The sequence below is a fragment of the Mus caroli genome, unplaced genomic scaffold (genome assembly GCF_978045245.1).
Source record: "Mus caroli unplaced genomic scaffold, Mus_caroli_1 scaffold_13, whole genome shotgun sequence".
Lineage (NCBI taxonomy): Eukaryota > Metazoa > Chordata > Mammalia > Rodentia > Muridae > Mus > Mus caroli.
Genome location: NW_028227268.1, coordinates 41,928,346 through 41,945,458, shown reverse-complemented (window position 1 = coordinate 41,945,458; position 17,113 = coordinate 41,928,346). Strand labels below are relative to the sequence as shown.

The 17,113-nt window shown below is 41.2% G+C and overlaps 1 protein-coding gene and 1 pseudogene across 3 annotated transcripts in view; both read right to left on the bottom strand.

The window, feature by feature from the left end:
* Positions 1-17,113, bottom strand: part of Myo1d (myosin ID) — a 303,674-nt gene that overhangs the window by 220,758 nt on the left and 65,803 nt on the right. The gene's annotated exons all lie outside the window — the stretch shown is intronic.
* LOC115032735 (U2 spliceosomal RNA) lies at positions 16,960-17,101 on the bottom strand (annotated as a pseudogene).

Genomic DNA, 17,113 nt, shown 5'->3' with positions numbered 1-17,113 from the left:
CCAGCTGTACAATGGTAATAATTATATCCCTCGGTTCCTCTGGCACTGAATAAATGGTTTTCCCCCTTTTCAAAAATGGCAATTAATTTTATTGCTCTATTACGTTATCCATGAAAGCGATGGTTATTTGCTTGTTTTGATACACGGTTTCTGGCAGCCCAGGTTGGCCTTGAAGTATGTAGCCAAGGTTGGTCTTCAATCTGTGATATTCCTGCCTCTATCTGAAGAGTTCTGGGATTGCAGGGAGATGTTGATTCTTTACCAAATGTTTTTATTTTTTATTAACACTACCCCTCCTCAATAGCCTCGATAGCCACAAGAATGAACTAAATGTCAATATGTCATTCATTGTCACAGCTATCAATCAACTGCACGTTACCAACAAGATCTCTATCTATACAGCTTACATTTAGGGACCCATAATTGTGAAGCTGGAGAGATGGCTCAGTGGTTAGGATTGTGTACAGCTCCTACAAAGGACCAGAGTTTAGTTTCCAGCACCCATGCCAAGTGACTCACAAGTGACTATAATTCTCAGTTCATGGGCTCCAATACCCTCCTTTAGCTCTCCAGCTGAGCAAACTCTCCCTTCAAGAACATACATATTTTAAGAAAATTCACAAAGAAATAAGAAGTAAGATTGACTACTCCAGTCTCTCTGATTGGATCTGCAAATACAGGCTCAGCAGCCATCATCAACGGACCAAGCAAGGGCAGGGGTTGTCAAAACACCCCATGTAGGAAAAAGGAAAAAGAAAAACAAGCACCAGGGTCTTAGTGGGAGTCACCTCATGAGCTCCATACTCTGACGTAGAAGCATCATAAGGCACTCTCTTGCTGGATAGTTCTTACAGCCACGAATGGGATAATTTCTGAAATTCTGGTATTAGTTCAAGTAAATATTTTGTTTAACTACATTCCTAAGCATCATTTTTTTCAAAATATAATCAAAACACACGCACAATAGCAGGGTGAGCACGGTGTGGTAGCTTATGTCAACAATCTTTGCTCCTGGGAGGCAGAGGCAGGAGATCAAGAGCAGCCTAGACTACATGGTGAGACCTTGTTTCAAGAAGGTATACAATGTGTAAGCCATTTGTTTAGAAACCACGTTATTTATGAATCATAATAGTGGTGTTATCTGTTGACTTGAAGGGCATTTCAGAGGCTCAACAAGATATGACATTAAATAAATGCTTCAGCAATTTGCAAGACTGATAGAAAGTTATGTTTGAAATTCTAAACTGGTTATCAAATGACTTTGAACTTGGTTAGGTCTCAAAATTACCACTAGATGGTGCCACTATCCACTGTAATATCATGTGCAATTTCAGAAGTACAGGGGAACAGAAAAGTAATGCAGTCGGTCCTTTCGGGGCTTCCTTTGGGGAGGATCTGCAGTAATTACACGAGAAAGTGAATAAGAGATACCCTGTTCCAAAGGAACAATGAAAGTATTTTCTATGATCTTTGTGTGCAAACCTGTTATAATAAACTGTCTATGTATACTAGAAAGGGTGTAACTCTAGATATCAAAATGGGAAAAGAATAAGAAAATACTGTAGATAAAGTGTTAACAACAGAGAATAAGGGAAAGACCATAAAACCATGTGTTATAGTAGCAAATATTGCCGAAAAACTCCTTCAAGTGAGGAATCCTAAAATCGTAGACAAACTGTTTCAGCCACATAGGGTCCCACCCCCTTACTTGACTCCCAACAAGCAATGCCACCCCCGTGCATGAGCACCTCTCTCTCCCCTCACCTCTCTCGGCCTTTGTCTCCATGGTCTTGTCACTGTTTCCCTTCACTCTGGTCCCCTTCTCACCCTACACTGGGAAGATTCCCCCGTGTTCTTCCAAAGTCTAAGAACCAGTTTCTCATAGACACACTTATATATGTGTGTACCTTTAAATTAAATTAAAATTAGCTAGACATGGCACCCTCTTGCAATCCCAGGTCTTGGGAATTGGAGACAGGAGGATCAGGAGTTCTGGGTCATAGTGAGTTTGAGGGCAGCCTGGGTTACATGAAACTGCATCTCAAAAGCCAAAAGCAATCAACCAAAGATAGCTTAACTGTCATAGTCTCTAAAACTTCAGAAAATATTTATTGAAACAACTAGATATTTTCATTGACTTCTAAATGAAACAAAAGTTCTAAAACATTTTAAATTCACATGTAGCAATGGAGAGGATATTAAAGACAATGCTGTTGGAAGACAAATGTACAATACTCATAGGCTCTGAGACACATGGTTAAAAGTATTCTAGTGCAACTCATCACATCACTTGTATATAGGACCATCGGTAGCAGTCAGTCAAGATGTAACAGCTCCTTCAGACCAGTCTCAGCAGACCATGTACACAGCCTACAGACAAGGCGTGTGCACAGGAGTGTGAGTGCATGCAGAGGAGGAAGGTGGCTGAGCTGAGCAGAGCAGGAGGCCACGCCCTGTGTTCACGGAGTAGACTTGGCTGCAGGATAGTCTCTGGAAGCCTGGTGGAGTAAGCGTAAACTGGATGTGTCTGGACACACAGTAAGTTGTAGTTAAAGAGAGCAATAAGATCCTAACGAAGGGTGGGCAGTAGAAATTAAAGATGGAAACATCTTAAATACTTTAAGGGGAAATAGAATAGAATATGAAAACACCAAATATTAGAGATAAATTTTATTGAATTTTAAGTTGAGTATAAGACAAAGATGGAGTTATTTCTGATCAGATCCTCCCTGACTCCCTTGCTGCTTTCTTGACTTTTCACAGACTTACTCTACAGCCCAAGCCAGCCTAGCACGCACTAGTAACCCAGGAAGTCCTCCGTCTTCTGCCATAGTTTCCTGAGGGCTGGCTTTACAAAGTGAGCCACCACAACTGGCTTTGGATTGTATTTCACAGGTACTCCTGTGGCTTCTAAGTCAGATTCACTCACTTACAATTCACCGGTGCTCTTGCTTGACTTCATCAAGTCCATGGAATGAATCATCTATAATCAGAAGGAAAATTCTCTGTGTGTATTTAATAAAAATCTTTATTCATGAGCACTTTTCATTTGTTTTATGAGGAATAAAGGCATTCTGGAATAATGGTGCTTAATCATAACTGACTTGGCCTGTCTTCTTCCCTTTCCAGTGCAAATGTTCTCAGGGGAGTGTCCCATCTATGACCAGGCATGCTTCTTTTCTTCATCCCGATCCCCTCTGCCAGCTCCAGTCTGGGTCCACTCCCGTACATCAGTGCACTGTCCAACTTCCTGCAGTGATTCCTCATGAATTCAACTTACTGTTAGGGCTCCGACATCACAGTTTCTCTCTCGGCAGCATTTGCCACAGAGTCCTACTACTGCCTTAACACTATCTTTTCTTGGCTTCTGTGAGCTCACATTTGCTGGGGTTTCTTCCTATTTCTCTGGTTTTCTTTTTCAGTTTCCTTTGCTGCCTTGTCTTTTTCTATTTATCTCGAAACATTCAAGTTCTCTGGGATTGGGTTTAGGACCACCCTCAAACACCAACCAAGGAACGCCTATCCAAGGATGACAACAGAAGAATACCTTGGCTCTCTGAAATCATCAATAAGAACAGACAAAACCACAAGAGAAAGTATTATCAACCATGAAATAAAGCCACGACTTTGAGCCACTGCATAGAAAGGCTGTGGGTGCCAGAAATGGTGACATAGCCCTGTGATTCTAGAACTTGGGGGGGGGGGGCTGAAGCAGGATGATTGCCAGTCTTATCTACATAATGAGTTTCAGACCAGCCAGGGGTAGATAGACTGTGTTGCCTTCTTAAAAAATAAATAAATAAAAAGGAAAAAAGAAAATCGAATGCTCTGAGAACAGACCTAGCCTGAGAGGATGCTGATAGAGACTGGTGCCTTCCCCTGTTGTCTCAGCACTGGAGAACGTGCTCCAAAAGTAGGCAATAGTTCCTAAACAGCTAAACAAAAAAAAAAAAATCTCTTGCTAAGAATGGCAGGGTCACAGTATGCAGGTGGCTTCAGAACAAACTTAGTCCCATTAATTAATTACATACTTCTGAAAGGAGGGAATAAATGAATATAAGAATAAAAATGTTTTTATTTGAATGGTATAAGCAAAGGAGAATAAAATGGGCAAAATTTTTGTACAGATATTTTTCTATAGAAATAAAGTAGATATGTAGCTTTTTAAAAGACAAAAGGAATGAGAACAGGTAATGGGAGATGAAATGGCTAGAATTCATTATATATATGTGTGAAATTACCAAACCAAGGAAAAAGTCTTTATAAAAATAAATAAAAGGGAGAACGAATACCAGGCAAATAGACAAGGATGAGGGGAAAATGTTTTAGATAGAGTGAGATGTAAAACGATAGAATTAAAGTATGATAAAGAAACTCAGAACTGGAATAAGACTGCCAATCGATCACTTGTTGGTGCCCCAGACAGCTTAACTACCTGGTAATGGTAATGCCTGAAAACAATGAATACGCAACAACAACAAAAATCAGTAACTGCAGACGCTGGTGTCTAATGCACACAAAATGCATGAATTATGAACTCTAGTAACAAGGGACCCTTCCAGTGACCACATCTCCCACCAGAATGCCTCTGGCTGGCTCTGACTCTGGTGACTGCTGAATGTCCAGAACCTGAGGTGTGACCTGTTAGCCTCTGTCCATCTCCGGGCATCTGCTACAGAGCTGGCACCCACTCGCTGTCCTTCCCCCACCAGGATGTGGATGCAGTGGCTCGAGATCCTCCTACCCACTGTCTGTGAGTGAATTCTGCCTCTGGACATTGGTGTCATCACTTAGAGCTGGACCGTTCAGTTATTAGATTCATTTTCTGTGAGTTCTCTCCCGAGTTTTCATAGGTGAACAATGAACTGTGCATTTGAAAATGAAAAAAAAAAAAAAAAAGACAATACCTGGTAGAAAAATAGATAGCAGCTTGGGAAAACCAAAAAGCACAAGGCATCAGTGTGGGGGACTGAACTGCTTGAACTGTGTTCCCCAAACAGCATAGTAGGAAGCCCTAACCTTCTTGTGATGCAACCTTATTGGGAAACAGGGCTTCTGCAGATGTAATCAAGATGAGCTCGTTAGGATACACTCTAACACAAAACTTTAAAGAAGGGGAAATGTCACATGTGGACACATATAGCCATGTGAGGCAGCACAGGTCAAGGAAACGAATTCCATTTACCCCCTCAAGAAGCTAGAAGAGCCCCTAAAAGGCTGTTATGTTAGAGAGAGCTTGGTTCTGCTCTAACCTTGATTTTTGAACTTCTTGTCTTGGGACTGTGGACAATAAATTCCATAGCAACCTGAGAAATACGGTTTTATCAAAATGAATTCCATGAAGATGTTATCTTTAAGCTTTCTTAGAAAAAAATTCAATCATGTCAGTAAGATATACTTCTATCATCAAGTGACTTGGCAGCAAATGGTGTTGCAAGACCTTGAAGTCCTGGGCGTGGCCGATCCCTCCCACAGGCACGGTTGTGACTACTCTCGCTCCTCATCTACTCTCCACATTCCACCAAGCGTAACCTGAAAATATACAGTGACTAGAAGTGTCTAGTCTTCAATCATTTCAGTGAGAAGCCACACCCACTGAGTGCGACAGATGGAGGCATGACTGATGCAGACTAACAAAGGGGAACTGCACCATCTGAAATGCAAATCTTTCAGCACACCTGCAAGTGTTACCAGGACCTGTGACTAAGTCAATAAGAAACTACAACCCAATCCAGGCTGGGTGATCAATAGCCCAAACCCTTCAGGAATGTAAGTAAAGGCCACTCCCCCAGATAAAGGACCAAGACTCACTGACATGCTTGCCGAGAACAGAGGAAATACAGACGGGTAGTAGAAGAAAGAAGTTATAATGCCAGCTTATGATCATGTGATCAGTAACAGTATAATAGTCATGAATGTTTTTGTCCTATTAACAATATTCTTGTTCATACACTAAATAGAAATGTGCAGTCTTTTTCTTTTTATCACTGTAAATAGAAGGTTTTTATGTAACACTGATTGAGATCATATTAGAGGTTATATATTGGTAAACCTATATCATGATATTCATGTTAAGGGACATTAAAGGATTAAACATTCCTAAAAGGACTTTTCTGCCAAAGATCTTAGAAGCCCGGAAGAATGCAGTTTAAGCTCTGGCAGAGCAAGGACTGGGTGTTATACTCCTGGGTTTGATTTTGCTTTGATGTGACTGTTCACTGCTATGGCCATGTCTTTTCTCTTTTGGAATAAAAATCTCTACTTGGTGCCACAATACTTGAATGAATATTTATATGAGCTTACCACTAAGAGACTTGTGACTTTTATGGAAACTCCCAGGAATCTACAAGGGTAAGCCTAGCTAAGACTGTTAGCATTGGAGGACAGATTCAAAGCCTAAACTGGTCATCTTCTGTAATCAGGCAAGACTTCCAGTGGAGGGACTGGGACACCAACTCAGCCACAAAACCTTTAATCTACAATTTTTCCTGCCTTCAAGATGTGTTGAGGTCAAGGTAGTGAAGAAATTGTGGGTGTGGCTACCAAAGACTGGTCCAGCTTGAGACACATACCACAAGAGGGAGTCCACCCTTGACACTGCCTGGAGGGCCAGAACCCAGAGGCTAGATAGCTCAGAGACCTAGGATAAGAAATGATTTCTAAAGGTATTCTGTTAAACTCAGAGATTGGTGCCTAGCTCAGTTGTCACCAGAGGCTTCACCTAGCAACTGATAGAAACAGATGCAGAAACTCATAGCCAAACATTAAGTGGGGCTCAGGGAATCCTGCAAAAGAGGGGAGGAAAGACTGTAGGGGCCAGAGGGTTAAGAACACTACAAGAAAACCCACAGAATCAAACAACCTGGGCTCACAGGTGAGGTGGAACTAACAACCAGGGCAGCTGTATAGGACTGACCTGGCCCTCTGCCTACACACTACAGTTTTGTAGTTTGGTCATCTTGTGGCACTCCTAACAGTGGCAGCAGGGGCTGTCTCTTATTCTTTTACCTGCTTTAGGGACCCTTTTTTCCTAATGGTTTGCCTTGTCCAGTGTCAATATGAGGGGAGGTGCCTGGTCTTACTGCAACTTTATATGTCACACTGGTTTATATCCATGGGAGACCTTCCCCTTTCTGAAGAGAAATGGAGGAGTAGATGGGGGCGGGGTGCAGGAGACGAGGAGGGAGGGGAAACTGGAATCAGGATATAGGAAGAAAAAGGGGAGGGGGAGAGTTGAGAGACTTGTAGCTTTTAAAGAACTTGAATTTTTAAAGATTTGGGGAATTTTAAAAGTAGATTTTATTTGGATTATGAAATAAACTTGAGACACAGAGAAAAAACAAGCAGGTTAGAACTGAAATTGGAGGAACTATGTACTGTGGAGGGGAGAGGAAGGAAACAGTCTCATGTGCACTTCCTAATAGTCCACCGGGATACCAAGAAGGAATAATACCCAGATGTAGGCATGCAAATACTACTCTTACCTAACAGGCTGCAAGGCCCCATGAAAATGAGCTGAAGTCGTCATAGACTAAAAGAACCACAGAATCCAGAGCATCTTGTAGAGCCACGCGTAGGGAAGTGCTCAAAGAATGACAGTTTTACTGGCCCCTGCCTGGGACCACCTGAGAAACTGCCATGACAAGAAATGATGCCAGTGACAGAGTTTAATTCACTGAACACAGTAAACACCTGACCGACAACTAAAGACATGAACAAGGCAGGAGATGCGACTCCTTACAGGACAATGTCAAAGCATACACATAGAGGGCACAATGTTAGATCAGTGGATGCTGAAACCAGCAGTTACAGTATGACAAAGGACAGGGTTCTTACAGAGCCTCAGAGTAACTCCCTTCAGATTAATTCTTAATTACAAAGGGAAAGATGAAAACTTAATAGCAGAGGAAGTTTATAAACACTTAAGACAAGTTATTAAAATTAGAATCACCAATACTAGAAAAAATGGTATGTGACTGTGATGGTTAATTCCATTATCAACTTGGACTGGGCCACAGGGTACCCGAAGGTTTAACTAAAATGGCATTTTGGGTATGTATGTATGGGCATTTCCAGATGAAGCTAGCCTTCTAATCATTAGTGGCTGATTTAAAGCACTTTCCTTCCCCAGCCTGTTGAAGATCTGAAGAGAATAAGACACTACTCAAAACAACAATAAAACCATTTTTTTCCCTCTTGTCTCTGAGCTGGGACACCAGATTTCTGCCTTTGGGTTTAGACTGGACCTGATACCATCAGTTCTCTTGGTTCTCAGACCTTCAGTCTCAGGCTGAAAACTGTGTTCCTATCTTTCCTAGGTCTCCTGTCTGCTAGCTGCAGACCACAGACTTCCCAGTCTCTGTAATGCACAAGTGGATACCTTCCAGTAAATCTCTCTCAATCTCAGTTTCTCTCACATATACCTTTCACATCTGATTGGTTCTCTCTCACCAGAGAACCTAGGTTAATTCATACTTGGGAAACAAGAGCAGTTCTGGAAGAAGTTTTAAAATGTGAGAGTTTTCTGAGCTGCTGTGAAGTTTTTACAACAGGTCCTCTAATCTGATTGAAGGCTCTGCTACAGATGGTAAAGACAGAGTTCATAGACTAGCGACAAGATGCGCACAGCAAGGCCATGGCACACTCTTTGTCAGCCGTTTATAAGAAGCAGCAGCTGGGCATGTATGTGTATGTGCATGGTACTCCTGAACAGTTTTAGAAATCCAGAAAATGTGCCACACATTGCTGGGCAAGGCAGTGAGAGAAGAGAGTGAGCTCAGAGATCCCAGCTGGGCTGAAGGGCTGTGCACCTGGCCTAAGGAGACTCCTGAGCAGCCCCAAGGCCGAGGACCCAGAGGGGAGCAGGGCTCCCTGCTCACATACAGGGAAGAAGGCACAGTGGTGGATGCAGCAGCCCTCAACCTGAACCTCATCCAGAGCGATGAAGGCTGACACTAGAGATTTACAAAAAATAACTGCAGAGGGCCTGCTTGAGAAACCCACAGGGCTGGATGGCATTCTGGAGTATAGGGCCTTAAGGGAGTGTGAGAGGTCAATGCAGGGCACACCTCCAGTTTGAATCAGAGTACGGGGAAATTGCTTTTAGGGCATTACTGGAATGACGGATAAAATATGAACATCAGCTAAGAGTTAGACACTGATTTGTGACAAATCATTTTCCTGATTTCCATCACTGCACCGTGGTGAAGAGAACATTCTTGTTTTTAGGAAACACACCTCGAATTATTCAATGGATCATAATCTCTCCAATATGCTCTTCAATAATAAAAAAATAATTATATGCTACATAAAAATATAAAAAGAGAAGCTTAGACACTGAGGAAAATACAAAATAAAACTGGTGAGGGATTAAAGATATTTGTTTTCTATACTATACTTTCTATAAATCTGAAATTAAAGGATGAAAATTACAAATCTAAATTCTAAGCCTCTTTGTTTTGCAAATTGAAATATCTATAGTTGTGACACGGTGATATAAACTAGTCAAAGACTGAAATGATAGAAAAGATAGACAGGGGAAAGTATTTCTCTCGCATATTCCTACAGCTTTCCTTGTTAGAGGTAACTGGTGCTGCAGCACTCCTGTGAGCTTCTCTGCAATCGTTTATGCACACACAACTTTATGGGGGGTCTTAAAGCATTATCAGTTTGTGTGTAAGTGTATAATGTGTGTGGGTGAATGCATGTCACAGCAACATATCACCAGCTCTTTCCCGCTCTTTGGTTCTGGGGATTAACCTCAGGTGTCAGGCTTGAACTGCAGGCTCCAAATGCTTTTATCTGTTGTGCTAGCTCACCACCCGGTAATGCTTTTGTTTTTGTTTTTGTTTTTGTTTTGTTTTGTTTTTTAAACATAAACACTTTTTCCCTAATTAAAACATTTATCATGGCAAAAGTCTCATATAAGCAGATAGATAAAAGTCTCAGTTTTAAAGGACTGAACAGTATTGAGTTCATCCCTTGGACATTCACAATGTTAACCAACACTTGTTACTGTGGACAAAGTATAAATATGTGGTATTTATTTTACTATGAGCATATATGCTTGTGTACCTGTATAACAGACTTCTACAATGAAAAATGCTTGGTTAAATGCTACTTGCAGGAGCTGGAGAGACAGCTTGCTGTTCTTACACAGAACTTGGACCCCTTTGTTCGCCTGCGCATACAGAGCTTACTGGGGCGACTGGCCACTTTAGTGAGGCTCAGTTCACCTTCCCAATTCATCACCTTCGTAGATGAATACTTCTCTCAAAGACAAAAGCATCTTTTTTTTTTCTATTTCTTCTGTCAAATCATGGATTCGCACATCAGAGTCACTTAGTTGATCAACTTTGTAGGACTATTGGAAAAAGACGGGGTATTCAAGTCACAGCCCTGGGGCCTGGGGCCCTGGCCTTGAATCCTAATCACTGACTGTGTGCATTCATATATACCTGAATAGTCAGTAAGTGCCCAGGAGCCTGGCACTCAAGGCAGAGCTTGAGTTGGGAGAAAATAAAACCTATGCTACACTGTTCCACACTTTATGTAAACCGACAGTGCCACGTAGGAAGCACAATAATTGGGTTTAAAATTTAGCTATTTTAGAAACTAATCTTTTGTTCTACTCTCCCCTCCACATGTCCTCAATCACATGGTTTCAGAAATTATTTGAGGCAATAATAGAGACAGAAAGAATGCCACAGCTTAGAGAAGGAAACCTAGCCCAGATTTAAAAGTGGGGTTCAACAAAGTTCCTCATAATCATGCTATCTGGCATTTGAGTTATTTGTAATATAGTTGGCCACACAGGGACTTCTTGATTTCAATTATCTTAAAATCACTTTGACCTGGATGGTTTATTTTTATCCTCTATTGTCACAGAAGCCTGCGACTGACATGTATGAGAACCCTTGCTAGGTGTATCATACCTGTAGAGCCCAGGAGTGTTCCTGGGCCACTGATGGCATAGAAAAGCAGTACTGACAAAGTCCCCTCTGCAGGGCGGCCATGGGCTAGCACTAACTAGCTCTGAGCCTCATAATTTCATGTGAACAGTAGAACAATAATAGTAGTGTGGTTATCAGGTCTCTATTGTTGCTAACAAATGTAGTCATGACACATAAATAAAGAAAAAGCTTATCCTGGCTTTAAACTTTGGAGCTTTCAGCCTATGACTGGGTAGCCCTTATTGCTTCAGGCCCTTGGTAAGCAGCACACAACGGTGGCAGTGTGCGGCCGAACAAAAATCTCATTTCAAGGGCAGGGAGCAAAAGATGATAAGAACAGATCTGGGGGTTCCATAATCTCAAGGGCATATTCCCAGTAGCCTAAAGATCACTTGTTACATCCTAGCTCTTAAAGCTTCTACCTCCTGATAAGGGAGGGACCCTAGTTTTACTACAAGGGCTTCTGGTGGACATTTTACTACTATGTATTGTGTGGCATGACAGTGTATTAGATGTAACCCCAGCACACAGGAGGCTGAAGCAGAAGGATCAAGAGTTTGAGATTAGCCTGGCCTAAAATAGCAAGTACAAGGGTAATCCTGCTGGGTACAGTGAGACCTGTCTAAAAAAACCAGTAACAAAACACCATCCAACCTACAGCATGCAATCACCTCACAATATCCTTACAATAAATGAGATGTCCCCCATGACATCCTCAGCACACTATTGGTGCAAACTAAGAGCATAATTATACTAATTACTACTTTTATCAGTAGCGTTCCTGTAAGTCTTTTAAATGTTCTTATTGCTGTCTTTGCTTTTGTTTGTACTCATGTTTGTTCATCCAATTACTCTTGGTCAGCACTCATGCTCCAAGCTTTCTGGGCCATGAGTAATAAAGAACTGACCCATTTTTGCCTTATCGCAAGTAAGAAGGAGAATAGACACCAAACAGGGCTCCAGAAGAGGCAACCAAATGTGCACTGCCCTCGTGGAGGGAGGGACCAAGTTTCTGAGGGATCCAGAGCAGGACAGGTGATGACCATGTCCCAAAAGAGGCAGGATGCTGAGAAAGGAGGGGCTGGGCAGGAAGAGGATGCTGGGAAAGGAGGGACTGACATATATGAGGCCTTAAAGCCATCTGAGGGGCCTAGGAATGAATCTGGAGCAGAAGTCTGTGATGGATCATCTCTGCTTTGGTATAAGGGACTGACTGTCTGCCTGTAATCCCAGAACTTGGGGCAGAAGTTTCACTGGCTAGCTAGACAGCCTGCCTAGCCAATCAGCAAGAACTGTCTTAAAACAACAAAGTGAAACTGCTTAAAAGTTCATAGAATAAGCAACTGTGGAATGTTCCACGTTAAATAGGATATCTATATTACCCATCACCCAAGGTTCAGAGAACACTGTAAAGAGAGGAAGAATGCGTAGTGGCGCACGCCTTTAATCCCAGCACTTGGGAGGCAGAGGCAGGTGGATTTCTGAGTTTGAGGCCAGCCTGGTCTACAAAGTGAGTTCCAGGACAGCCAGGGCTATACAGAGAAACCCTGTCTCGAAAAAAAAAAAAAAAAAGAGAGAGAGAGAGAGAGAGAGGAAGAATGTGAGAGCTGTGTCTTCTAGATAGGACATAGCTGATGCATGCATGAACTCTCTGTAGCTGCAGTAATTTACATGAGATCTGCACAGAAGCAGTCTTCTTAACATCTTTTAATAGAAGGGAGAAGAGCTCGTAAGGCTATACTTCTGACTACTGACAGTTAATGGTGGCTGGAGAATGGGTGTCACTTTGGTGGAATAGTCACTGATAAGTGAAGAAGCTCTCACTCCTGCTCCTGCTGGAAGCCCTAATTAAACTCAGTGGGTCACATGCACAAAAGACATGAAAGTAGGAGGGGCCTTGCTGAGAAGAAAGGCTCCAGTGGGGAGAGTAAGGCAGGGTGATGGGATGAAGGGGACTAAAATTCATTATATGTATGCATGCAAAGAATAAAAAAAGCAACAACAACAACAGAGTTCCAGGTCACCTGCAGTGCTGGCTGGCTGTCATTGAAGAGATTTTTGCTTCTGGGCTGTGGATATAGCTTTAGTTGAAGGAGGGAGGTCAGGCTGAAGCATATACAGTGTTTCCATGCCGGGCATGTCCATGGGATACGTGGAACCTCACAGTGCTCACTGTATGCCAATGCAATTCCTTTGATGCCAGCAGCCCTTAGGAAATCAGAATGCTGGTAGTACCCCTGGGTGAAATATTAATAGCTGTTCATTGGGGCCTCTGCATAATGACTGAGCATTTTGGAATAAAGTTTTGCAGGCAAAGAGAAGAGGGCTAAAGTCACAGAGGATTAAAGAATATATAAAAGATAAAAGACTTTACCATCACTACTGTGCAAAGAGTTTCCATCTTTAAATGATATTTGAGGTAAGTTACACAGATTTGCTCCTATATCAGAACTAAGTTTCCTTAGAGCAGGGGAGAGCCAGATAGGCTGTTGTACTTACTTTTCCTAGTGCCTGCATTGAGAGCCAGGGAACCACAGAGCAGAGACCTGAAGCCATGGAGAGATTCATGACTACCTTGACATAGTAAATGGGCTTGTATTCAGACTGCTGAAATCAACACAGAGGCAAACATGATTTGGACCATCTAGTCCTTGGCTTTACCAGCTGGCCCATCTCTTCTTATGAAAACAACCAAGAGTTTTCTATACTCGGGAAGAGCAGACATCAGGAAGCAAACTAAGAGAGCAAGAATGTGGTGGCAAAGAAAAGAGTCAAACTAAAAACAGATCAAATAGACCAGGAAATGGAAAAAAAATAATTTCTCCCACTTTTTCTTCTAGTTCTTCTAGAGGAAATCAAATCTTTTTTATTGTTAGGTCAAATTGAGGAAGGGATTTCTGTAGGTGGGTCAGCTGCCAGCTGAAGACAAATACTATACAGCGTTAGCTTTTTTGTTGCAGTGCCCTTGTAGCTTTCTGAGCTAAGAAGAAAGCTCAACCTTGCTCACCAAAGCCATGGCCAGCATCTTTAATGCCTATTAACACGACATTACACAAAGGGAAAGTGCAGGACTACATATAAATAGCATTAGTTTCAAATCTTTAAACAAGTCCTACCAGCCTCTGTGAATAACAATTAAAACTAGACAATGACTGAATGACTAAAAGTTTTAGCATCCTTATTTTTAAAGCTCAGGAAATAGTCTGTCTTAAGTTTTTGCTTATATAATTCCTCTAAGTTTAAAAAGTCAAGGGTTTGGCCAGTGTATCTGGCAGAGCCAGGCTGAGAATTCGGCTGGCTCACTGCGTATGTGGTGGGGCCAGAGTGAGGATTCCATCACTGCACTGGGGTGTCCAGCAGGCCCAGGGTCTAGGCTGTGGTCTGTATGCATGCTGGGGAAATTAGTTACATAAAGGAAGACTGAGTAAAGAAAATGTTGAGGATAATGGAAGCCAGGCTTTGTTACTCCATACTGCAGAAGAAAATTACAGACATGGGAGCGTAAAGAATTCATATGATACTGGAATGAAATGTGAGATACTAATAGATGTTTAATGTAGACAAACATCTCATGATCTCATGATATTCAGAGGACCTCCAAGAACACTGTGGATATCCGAATTCAAAGATGCTCACATTCTTATACAAAATGGTATATGTAATGCATAACCAATGAATATGTTTCCATATACCTTAAGTCATCTTTATATTACTTATAATAACTAATATAATGCCAGCATACCACTTCATTTGCATAGGTTCAGTATGGTACACTATAAACTCAAGTTTTGGTTCTTGGCGCTTTCTGAACCATCTTATTTTTCAAATATTTTCCATTTGCAGTTGGTTGAATCGACCCACAGACAAGGAGAGCTGACCATGAGTACACCCTGCCCATTCTCCAGGTCTGTTTCATGAGGAGCCTAAGAGTAGTAACATGCCAAGGACAATCACACCTACCACTCAGGTCCTTATTTCCACTAAGCTACACTCATCCATAGCTCTACTAATTTTTGTTCTCAGTCTTGCAAGTATGGTCTATAGACTTTATGCTGACTAACCTTAAAGAACACACACAAGCACTAATTATAAGGGAGTAAGACTAAACAGCAGTGAACAGGCAATGCTGGACATCATATGTGAAGAAACAGCTTCTGTCCTGTGGGCAGTCTGGTCACTTGTTAAACATCTAATATGTGGGTACCTCTGCATTTCTCCCATACAGACTTTGCTGATAAGGTCCTTCTTCCACTGTGTACTAGAACAGTATACTAATAACTGGAGGCAGACACAAATGGTTTCAGTTGTTGTGCACAGAAAAATATTTCTCAAAATTTTAACTGAGCAATGCAAATCTATTCTTACAATGCTGGGGTCAAAAGTTCAAAACCAAGTGTTAGCAGTGCCTGCGCTGCTTATCAAGGCTGCAAGATAACATCCATCCTGCCTTTCCTAGGTCCTAACGGCCACCTGCATTGCAGGTCCCTTCTCCATTCCTCTCCTCTGTCCTCTGGTTTTCCTGACTATCCCTAAACTTTATTCTTAGTATAAGGTATTGGAAAATACTTTTTCCTGGGGGAAAAACATGGCAATCAAGTAGTCTGGTATTTTTCCTTTCCTCAAATTCTGTTTAAAATATAAAAAGATCATTTAGAGAAGAAAAATCTTTTTCATTGTTGACAATTTGTGTCAGGAGTTAGCTTTGAGTTTAAAAAAAAAACAACTTTCACATTTATAAAATCTCAAACTTAAAACCTGTAAGAAAAACTTTAAGAAATAAATTCCCAAGTATTCTTCACTCTGACGATTCTGCCCATTGTGTTTTCATAAACACTGCTATCACATATTTGTGTACACATCCATATAAGCACATACAAAATCATTATAATATATTGCTAAAATAGACTAATTGACTTCAACCATAGAATTTATATATCATGGTATTCTTCAAATGATACATAGTTCTAGTTACAAAAGATAACAGATATTGCAAACCTCAAATGTTTTGGTTTTGCTTGCTTTTCAATTGTTGGGTATATCATATTATTACATGTTAATCTAATTATCAAACAGAGATACCAGGGAGAGTCAGAGATCTAAGGAAGAAACCAGGGAGGCAGACAGGTAAGTGAGAGACAGGAAGTATGTCATGTGGGGCATGGTGGAGACCTGGACCAGCATGTTCCCTGTAGGAACGAAGCAGCAAGGTTTACTGGCAGATGGCTCTTATTCTAAAAAACATGAGTTGTGCCAGAAATTCTGATTTTTTAAAGAGAAACTGAAAACATATATCTTTTAAAGGGATATTATTTGGTCTGAAACTGAAGTTTAAACCATATAAAGCTGGCTTAAGGGAAAAAAGGCCAGCTTGCATACAGGCCAGCACACCACCAGCTAACAGGTGTAATAACAGTCCCCATTTAATTCGTGGCTGTGACTCATCAGAGTTCCACATGTAAATAGGTGTGCAAAACAATGAGAAAATGACCCTGCCCCAAGGATCCTGGAGTCAATTCTCCTGCAAAGGAAGTGATGCAACAGCAACGACGATGCTCTGCTGTTGTGACTGATGGAGTCCACACGGCAAAACAACATCTGCAAAACAGAGCTCTTAAAGGAACCTTCCAGACGATTCCCACTTATAAAGAATCTGCTTCAAAGTAATTACTAAGAAGTTTGTAATGGTTCAAAAAAAAAAAAAAAAAAAAAAAAAAAAAAACAAGGACTTTTGGGTCAGTTTTTTTTTTTGTTTTTTTTTTTGTTTTTTTTTGTTTTTTTTTTTTTTAAGATAAGAAAACAAGGCACTGGAGAGATGGCTCAGCAGTTAAGAGGACTTTGTGCTTCTGAAGAGGACTTGAGTTCAGTTCCCAGCACTTATGCTAGGTCCCATGGCTTCCTAGAGATTCAGTTCCAGGGGATCCTGGACTCTCAAGTGCACATACCCACCCACCACAGCCCAATACATAGATACACAATTACGATGAAAATAAATCTTAAAAAAAGAAGATAAGGCTTTGTATTCCAAGGCTGACTATAAGAATTATGTAGTAATACTTGCATTTATACATTGCATACTAGCTACTATGACTACTGTTTACTCAAAAATACAGTTACTACACTTGATCTTAGCCAAAAGGCCGAGAAGCGATAAAAAAAATACA